At 44.2% G+C, this 9,517-nt stretch overlaps 1 pseudogene across 1 annotated transcript; it reads left to right on the top strand.

Moving 5' to 3' along the window:
- Positions 1 to 845: 845 nt before the first annotated feature.
- LOC111144746 lies at positions 846 to 1,493 on the top strand (annotated as a pseudogene). Its single transcript, XR_002640423.1, has one exon. The product of XR_002640423.1 is annotated as a barrier-to-autointegration factor pseudogene (transcript).
- Positions 1,494 to 9,517: the final 8,024 nt, after the last annotated feature.

The following is a 9,517-nucleotide window of genomic DNA, read 5'->3' on the forward strand; positions in this document are numbered from 1 at the left end:
AAAAAAGAAGAAGAAGATCAGCTGAACAAAAATGAGCCAGGGCCCACGGATCAGCATATGCCGCCCAGTACAGAAGGCAGGGCTCCATCAGACAAGGAGGTGTTGCCACAACTCTTCTACACCTCCCTCTGTCTCCTGGGGTCCTCATACCCTGGATCGTTCATGAGAACAAGTAGCTCACATAATTGCTTGTAAATGGTACATACCTTCTCACAAGCTATGAAATACCTAGGAATAGGAATATTTTTATTAAAATTTGCATGGTATGATTTTTAATGCAAATCCAAGTTGAAAAGATACATTATATTTGCATAATTGCTGAAACATTATATTTTTAGATTTAAAAATGAATGCTGTAGGTGTGTCTCCTGAGACAAGGGAAACAACAGCAAAAATAAACTATTGGAACTACATCAAAATAAACAGCTTCTGTGCTGCAAAGAAAACAACCAGTAAAACTAAAAGAAAACCTCCTGAATAGGGGAGGATATTTACAAGTGACATATCTGATAAAAAGTTAGACTCTGGGGTACCTGGGTGGCTCAGTGGGTTAAGCCTCTGCCTTCGGCTCAGGTCATGATCCTAGCGTCCTGGGATCGAGCCCCGCATCGGGCTCTCTGCTCAGTGGGGAGCCTGCTTCCCTCTCTTTCTCTGCCTGCCTTTCTGCCTACTTGTGATCTCTGTCAAATAAATAAATAAAATCTTTTAAAAAAGAGTTGTTAGACTCCAAAATATATAAAGAAATTATAGAACTCAACACCAACCCCCTCCCAAATAATCCCATTTAAAAATGGGCAGAAGAAGCCGGGTGGCGGGAGGAGCCGTTACAGAAGCCGGAGCTGCTGGTTCAGCTGATTAAGATGACAACCTCCCAAAACCACCGAGACTTTGTGGCAGAGCCCATGGGGGAAAAGCCAGTGGGGAGCCTGGCCGGGATTGGTGAAGTCTTGGGCAAGAAGCTGGAGGAAAGGGGCTTTGACAAGGCCTATGTGGTCCTTGGCCAGTTTCTGGTGCTAAAGAAAGATGAAGATCTCTTCCGGGAATGGCTGAAGGACACATGTGGTGCCAATGCCAAGCAGTCCCGGGACTGCTTTGGGTGCCTTCGAGAGTGGTGCGACGCCTTTTTGTGAGGCTCTCTTTGGGGAGCCCCCAGCCCCTAGCCCCTAGCCCCAGCATCGAGTCTCCAGAGTTTGCAGCTGCGTGAGGACTCCTCCCTTGTCCTCTACAAATGAAGAGATTGCTGTTGTCGTACTCACTTTTGATGTACTTCAAGGTCTTTTGGGAGTTCTCTCCCCCACCATTTCAACTTTTTTGCATGCATCTCCCTTCTCCTTCCCCTGCTAGTTTCATGTCAACAATTATTGGCTTTTCTGAGTGGATTCCTGGCCCTTCCTTCACCCCCACCGGTCTGTTTTATGCTATTTGGCTCCTTTTTTGGCAGAATAGTCACTGTCCTTGTAAAGTTTTTTAAATCAATAAAGTCAGTGGCCTTCAAAAAAAAAAAATGGGCAGAAGACATGAACAGACATTTCTCCAAAGAATCCATACAGATAGATGACTAACAGACACACAAAAAAAAGATGATTAACATCACTTATCATCAGGGAAATGCAAATCAAAACCACAGTGGGATGTCACCTCACACCTGTCAGAATGGCTAAAATCAAAAAAGTAAAGGAACGAGTGTTGGTGAGAATGTGGAGAAAAAAGAACTTGTGTGCACTACTGGCGGAAATGCAAACTGCGGCTGTCACTGTGGAAAACAGAATGGACATTACTCAAAAAATTAAAAATGGATAGGGCCCCTGGGTGGCACAGTTGGTTGAGTGTCCAACTCTTGGTTTGGGCTCAGGTGATGATCTTGGAGGTCATGGGACTGAGCCCTGCATTGGGCTCTGCGCTCAGCTCGGAGTCTGCCTAGGACTCTCTCTCCATCTCCCTCTGACCCTCTCCTGCTAAAATAAGTAAATAATTTTTTTAAATTTTTTAAAAATTAAAAATAGAGCTATTCTATGATTCGGTAATCTCACTAGTAGGTATTTACACAAAGAATACAAAAACACTAATTTGAAGTGATATACACACCCCTAAGTTTATCTCAGCATTATTATAATAGCCAAACTATGGAAGCAGCCCAAGTGTCTATCATCAGATGAATGGATAAAGAGGATGTGGTGTGTTATCTACAATGGAATATTATACAGCCATCAAAAAGAATGAAATGTTGCCATTTGCTACAACATGGAGGAATCTAGAGGGTGTTGTGCTAAGTGAAATAAGCCAGAGAAAAACAAATACCATATGATTTCATTCATATGTGGAATTTAAGAAACAAAACAAATGAATAAAGGGGAGAAAAAGAGAGAGACAAACCAAAAAAGGACTCTTCATTACAGAGATCAAGCTGATGGTTACCAGAGGGGAGGTGGGTGGGGGGACAATGAAATAGGTGATGGGGATTAAGAAGTGCACTTGTCCTGGTGGGCACTTTGGAACATATAGAATTGTTGGATCACTGTATTGTACACTTGAAACTAATAAAACACGTATGTTAAAAAAATAAAAATGAATAGTGTAAGGACATCAGTCTATCACAAATTTATAAGTTAAAAGACTTCCCATGTTTTAAATCTCATGGAACTTTTCAGGGTTACCGACAGGACTCAAAAATTCATCTAAAAAAATTAAAATGTCAAAGAAAATGCATTCAGGAATTTTTTAAAAACTTTAAAATCTTAGAGTGAGCCTACTAGAAACCTTTGGTGGTAAGAAATCTTTTCATGCAGTTCAGAAATCCCTTAGGTTTTACCAAAGCATTTCCTTCTGATAAATTTGGGTAAAATTAAACTCAATATTCTTTTTGCTTAATGGGAAAAATTATACTTCCATCCCATTTTTAGAAAACTACGTGATTTGTCCATTCTTTGAACAAGTATGTAGATAAGTGGGAAACAGAACAAACAAAAACCCTTGCCCCATCTCTCCAGCCAGCCAGCTACAGAACACCTTACGTCTACTTACGTGCTAGTGAACGTGTTCAAATGTACAACGTAATTTGATTTGTTCTTTCTCAGTTGTGTCTCTGAACTGCTTTACTATTTAATAATAATTTTCACTTGTATTCTCCAAGAAGCAGATAACAAAATGAAGATAAAGGTGCCAGAGATTGGGGGCGCCTGGGTGGCTCAGTGGGGTAAGCATCTGCCTTCAACTCAGGTCATGATCTTGGGGTCCTGGAATCGAATCCTGCTTGGGACTCCTTGTTCAGCAGGGAGTTGGCTTCTCCCTCTCCCTCTGACCCTCCTCCTCACGTGTGCTCTCTTTCTCTGCCTCAAATAAATAAATAAAATCTTTTTTTTAAAAAGGTGCCAGAGACTTGTTGTGGGTAATGCTTATGAAATGCAAAAGGGAGAGGGAGCAGGGGGCAGGCAGGGAAACCCGCAGACCTCCATGTCAGTCTGATGCCTGTGAGGAGAGGGGAAGGAAGGGAGACAGGGGGAAAGAGCTCCAGACCACAGGACAGCTCTGAGGACATTTCCCGTAGCACACAGATGCTCATAGAGGAGTCCCGTGTGGGGCACGGATGGCCCAGCCTAGTGCCCTGCCATGCTCAGCCATTGGCTGGTTCTGCCGGAAGGAGATTGGCCTCCACTCAAATGCTGTGGCAGATCCTGAGGGCATGGCTGGTAGAGAGCCAGCTCACGGAGCCCCTCACCACAGACAGGTGAGTTCCTTCTGGAAACAAGGTCCAGGCAGAGTCTCCTTGGCAGCCACAAGAATGATGAAGATTTCTATTTTTAAAAGGCATTTCTTCAAAATATTTTTTGTAGCCAACTTATTAAGACAAAAGAGCAGGGCAGGCTTATCTCCTGCTAAATTTAAGAGCTGTGAAAGAAAACACAAACTCAAATGCATAACGTTTTATTATTTCTGTATCTCCAAGAGCACAATAAACAGAGTTAAGCGCAAGCAACTCATCTGGGGGAAATGTCTGAAATAAATATGACAGGCAAATTAACAGTCTTCCGTCAGAGAAAATTCATACAGACTGACTTTTAAAAATTGACTAGATCCCAATAAGGATAATAGGTAAAAGACATAACTAGATAATTTACCCAAAAAAGATTTAAAACAGGGGTGTTTGGGTGCCGTAGTCGGTTGAGTGTCTGATTCTTGATCTCACCTCAGGTCTTGATCTCAGGGTTGTGAGTTCAGGCCCTGCACTGGGCTCCACACCGAGTGTGGAACCAACTTTTAAAAAAGATAGAAAACAAATAGAACTGGAATATTTTCAACCTTACCGGTAATTAAAAATAAGTAATTTTAAACAAGATTTTTTTAAGCTAAGAAACTAACAGAGGTTTTAAAGATTGTATTATTCAGCACTTGTAAGAGTATGGTGAGTTATTATACCTTTATGGAGATGGTGTAAATTGGTGATAATTTTGGACCCATTATTTTCCCTTAAAAGATTATGTATTGAAAAAATAAAATAGGAAAAAAGCTTTAGACACAAAGATGTTATTTTAGTTAAGACTCCTGTGAGAAACTCAAGTGGTTTAAGCCAAAAAGGGGAAATTATATGTTCATATACACAAACTGTCAAGCCATGGAAAGTAGGGTTTAAAACAGACTTCAGAGTAGACTAGATACAGGGACTCCACAGCATTAAGTCATTCTCTCTCTTTCTGTCTCTCTCTTAGTTTCTCTCTCAGTCTCTTCCTCTCTTTCAGTTTCTCTCTCACTCACTCTCTCTCTCTCTCTCTCTCTCTCACACACACACACACACACCACACACCCCATACTCCTTGTTCTCCAAGCTCTGAGAGAAAAACAAAATGCAAACAATGGTGTACAGTGGCACCTGGGTGGCTCAGTGGGTTAAGCATCTGCCTTCGGCTCAGGTCATGGTCTCAGGGTCCTGGGATCGAGCCCTGAATCTGGCTTTCTGCTCAGCAGGGAGTCTGCTTCCTGCCCCGCCCCCACAACACCCCCCCCCCCCCCGCCACCTACCTCTGCCTACTTGTGATCTCTCTCTCTCTCTCTCTGTCAAATAAATAATAAAATCTTTTTTTAAAAAAAAGAAAGAAAACAATGGTGTACATTAATGGTTAGGTATTGAAAGATTGTCTTTCCCAGCAATAATCTAAGTGTTTGAAAGGAGCCCACGTACAGTCTCTCCACATGGTGGAGAACCAGGGAGGCCCTCACTTTGGGATCACATCTTTCCGTCTTGTGGTTCGAAGAGAAGGAGACTCTGCTCTACTCAGTCGGCACAAGCCCGTCACTGGACCCGTCCACGGGCAGGTTTCCCCGCTGCATCTCTCCTTCGATAACCCCACCTGCCAGTCTTTCTTTAGATCTACAAATTCTCTCAGCCAGACTGTCGGTGTTAACTCCTGAAAGGTCTCACGGCCCTTCCCCTCACGGGCCACACACACCCCCCATTAAACCATCTTCTGCCCTGTGACCGCTGGTTGCTTTTTTCCCTAAAACGCAAATCTGATTGGGTTCACCTTCTTGCATTAACTTCTCACTGGCTCCCTGTGCACGAGTCTGCACAGTCTCACTCGGGACTCCTTTGTCCCTCTGTTCTCCTCGGCAGCCACCACACAGGCAGACACACTGCCATTCCCAGGAATCTCCACTCTTTGACTCGCTCTGTTTTACTCCACACTGGGCAGCCCGATCGGACCAAGTACAGCCCAAGGCCGCCTTGTTTCTGTTTCACACCAGGAATCTTTCTGCTTTATGCCTTGCAGCTGCTCTAACCTCACAAGGTAGGACATCCACGAGAACCTGCTGTTAAGTTAATTAAACCAGGAGGCCGTTAGACCGAAATGACTCTCATGCACGGCAGTCCAGCAAGCAAACCAAAATTGAAACCTATACGTGCTCAAGGTTAAGAAATGGAGACCCAAGGACAACCAACCACAGCCACCTAAGCTGTAGTCAAACAAATAATGTCCTTGCTTTGCCGCCACATCTCCTCTATAAATACCTTTCCATAGAGAGAGGGGGGCAGGCTCCCCACTGAGCAGAGAGCCCGATGCGGGGCTCGATCCCAGGACTCTGAGATCATGAACTGAGCCAAAGGCAGAGGCTTAACCCACTGAGCCACCCAGGCGCCCCTGCTCAAGTAAACTCTTGAAAGTTTCAAGATGCCGCAGTTTATCTTTTAACACTGCTCAACTCTCATATGAACACAAGCCCAAAAGCCCAGAATAATGGCAGCCTCTGAGGCCACCCTTGACCCACTGGAAGACTGGAGCCAATGAATAAATGCTTTCCCTTTTTGTTCCCTGAGAGGATAATTTTTTTTAATTTTTTAATTTTTTATTAACATATAATGTATTATTAGCCCCAGGGGTACAGGTCTGTGAATCACCAGGTTTATACACTTCACAGCACTCACCATAGCACATACTCTCCCCGATGTCCATAACACAACCATCCTCTCCCTTCCCCCTTCCCCCTGGCAACCCCTACGAGGGTAATTTTGAGGAACATTTCATAAAACTCCTCAGAAGCTCCCACAGGATCGAACACCAGTCACCCATACCAGCGCCCGCCTCAGTGGCCACAGCCGTGTCCTGGCTAATTCTTGCCCGCTTCACTTCCTCTGGAAGCACAACCCCAAACGGTCTACCTGAACTCACATCTTTGCCTCAGGATCTGCTTCGGGAGACCCCAGGCTAACACACTAAGCTACTTCAGGCCACCAACTTCCTGGAAGATCATAATCTGACCAGATCAGGATGGCAGCCCCAAAGCCTGAGGCAAGAAGAGGGACTCTGGGGAGACAACTGCCTTGTTCTAATATCAAACTTGAACTCAGAACCAGGGTCCCAACAAACTCGATCTCAGGGCAGTCCGGCACTCAAAGAAATAGGTCATCAAACTGGTGTAAATGAAATCATTACTATTATCTCCCTCAAAAAAGCACTGAGGATATGAAAGTGTATTTCTGAAAACAAAACAAAACAAAACAAAAAAACCACCATTGGGCGCCTGGGTGGCTCTGTCGGTTAGCGTCTGCCTTCGGCTCAGGTCATGATCCCAGGTCCTGGGATCGAGCCCCGCATTAGGCTCTCTGCTCAGTGGGGAATCTATTTCTCCCTCTCCCTCTGCCCCTGCTCCTGCTCCTGCTCCTGCTGTCTCTCTCTAATAAATAAATAAAATCTTAAAAAAAAAAAAAAGCCAACAAAACACTCTTTTTAAAAATCCTCTCTCACCACCACACTTTCTGTGGCATCCCACGGAAAAGATCTGCCTTTCCAGGCCATATTCTCTCTCCTGACCCTCAGCTCTCAATTACAAAACTCTTCCATAGGACACGAGGTAGTTCTGGACTTTCCTTTCTCCTCCTGCCCTCCCGCTCCTCCCTCTTCCTCCTCTCCAGCCGATAAATCTTGCCCTTTTTCCATGAAACTACCCCACCCCATCTCTTCTTCTCCGGTCCATCTACTTTCTACCATTGTTCCAGTTCTACTTCACAAGGCCCAGAAACCAAGCCAGCAAAGACAGAATCTCCCTTAGTGCTCAGGGGGAAAGGAGAGGTGGAGTTTGCTAGACTCAGAATTCTCCTCTGTCCTGTGAACACTGGACTTCAATACATTTGTTCCAGTCACCCAATATATTAGCCAAATGCAGAGGTAAGTGCGTCTCAGTTTTCCTTATTCCTCTACAAGGAAAAGAATAAAGATGAACGAAGCAAACGGTCTTTAGAGATTGACGTTAACAGAGGAATTATCATGGTCGATGGGCAATCTACCTACCTATACTTCTGGGTTATGTGTTAAGTATTTTTTATATTCATTAAGTCTCTTAATATATCCTTGAGACTGAAAAATCATCCGGTAATTGAGGTTTTCCCAGAGTTGCTGGACTTAGGGACCACGTTATTCCGCAATAATCCCATAACGCTAGATGGGAGGTGGGAGTTGATAGAAGATGACCGGGTTCACAGTGCGGCGACACCAGAAGTCACGTTATAATCACATGCTCTCTGGAGAACTCAGACTCAGGGAGCACCATGGAGCTATAATCACGAGACGCTTCCAGTCAACTCTAGGCCTTGACCTGCCCTACAGGTGAGATGGGGGACCCAGGTCAAGGTGTGTGCTGTGCGGGAGAGAACCTGCCAGGGTCTACCTCCCTATTTCTCCTTTTCTAAGGCTAGTGAAGCTCTTTCTACTTGGCTCTCTCTTTGGATAGATGAATACCTTCACTCAGGCCTTGTCCTATCAATGGTGGGGGTGGCCAGGAGGGGATGTGGCTAAGGCATCACTTTGACAAAGGGCCTCAAGGAGGCTCTTCAGACGGCCAAGGAGTACTGGGGCTGAAGAAAGGCATCTATGCTTGAACCCCAGCGTCGATCCACACTGCCTGAGAGCACCATGAAAGAGTAATGTAGTAAGTCCTATAATTATCTTGTGAGGAGCAAATTATATTGTATTATGTGTTAAAGTGCTAATTGTCTCAATGTAAACATTTAAAATAGCACAATTTTTCTACATCTGTTTTGCATATCTTTGTTTCCTTTAATGAGTGGGAGTAACTTGAGCCTCTCGGATTCTAAGCAGTTCTGGTTCAAGTAGCTCTTGTCTGGACATTATATCTTTAAAGATGGACTTTGGGGGCGCCAGGGTAGCTCATGCTTAAGCATCTGTTTTCGGCTCAGGTCATGATCCTGGAGTCACAGAATCGATCCCCGAGTCCGGTTCCCTGCTCAGCGGGGAGTCTGCTTCTCCCTGTGTCTCTTCTCCTGTCTCTCTCTCTCAAATAAGTAAATAGAATCTTTAAAAAAATAAAGATGCACTTTGTAGATCTCTGCACTGTTCAGCTACATGTTAGCTAATTAGCAAATAAGAGGAATTAAACAATTATTACCTGAGTGCCTACTCTTTGTAAGATGGTGGGCAAAAAGAAAAAGTAAAGGACATAGTTCTTGTCCTCAAAAAAAGTTTACATTCCAGACAGAGAGATAGACATTAATCATGGAATCACATAATTTATGTTAAATTACATTCATGGTAAGTTACAATAGGGGAATTTGACCTTTGGTGGTAACCAGAAAATTATTCATGAAGAAAGGACGGATACCTGAGAGGAAAATAGAAATAAAGTAGGAAAAGTGGCAAGGATGGGGAAGAGCATCCTAGGGAAGGGAAGAACATGTTCAAAGGCCCTGAGGTAAGAGGGAGCAGCACTGATTTGAATATTGAAAAATGTTCTGAGCCACTAGGGCAGAGAGCCAGAGAGAACAGGGTCTAGATGAGGCTGGTTGTGGGATATTACTTTGCATCTCCAGGTTTTTGATAGGGGCGAGTCATCTCACTGTGGTCCACACATATCCCTTCAAAGCCCTACCCAGAAAACCACTGCTCTGTACCCCATATCCAAAGCCTTACCATCTTTCAGAGCTTAACTTGAGTCTGAGCTTTCCAGAACAAACCAAACTAATCACTTGAAAGTCCTGAAGCAGGACTTCATCCCTGTGTTTCAGGCTTTGAAC

The sequence above is a fragment of the Enhydra lutris genome, unplaced genomic scaffold, assembly GCF_002288905.1.
Source record: "Enhydra lutris kenyoni isolate GAN:26980312 unplaced genomic scaffold, ASM228890v2 scaffoldscaffold1, whole genome shotgun sequence".
In the NCBI taxonomy this organism is placed as follows: domain Eukaryota; kingdom Metazoa; phylum Chordata; class Mammalia; order Carnivora; family Mustelidae; genus Enhydra; species Enhydra lutris.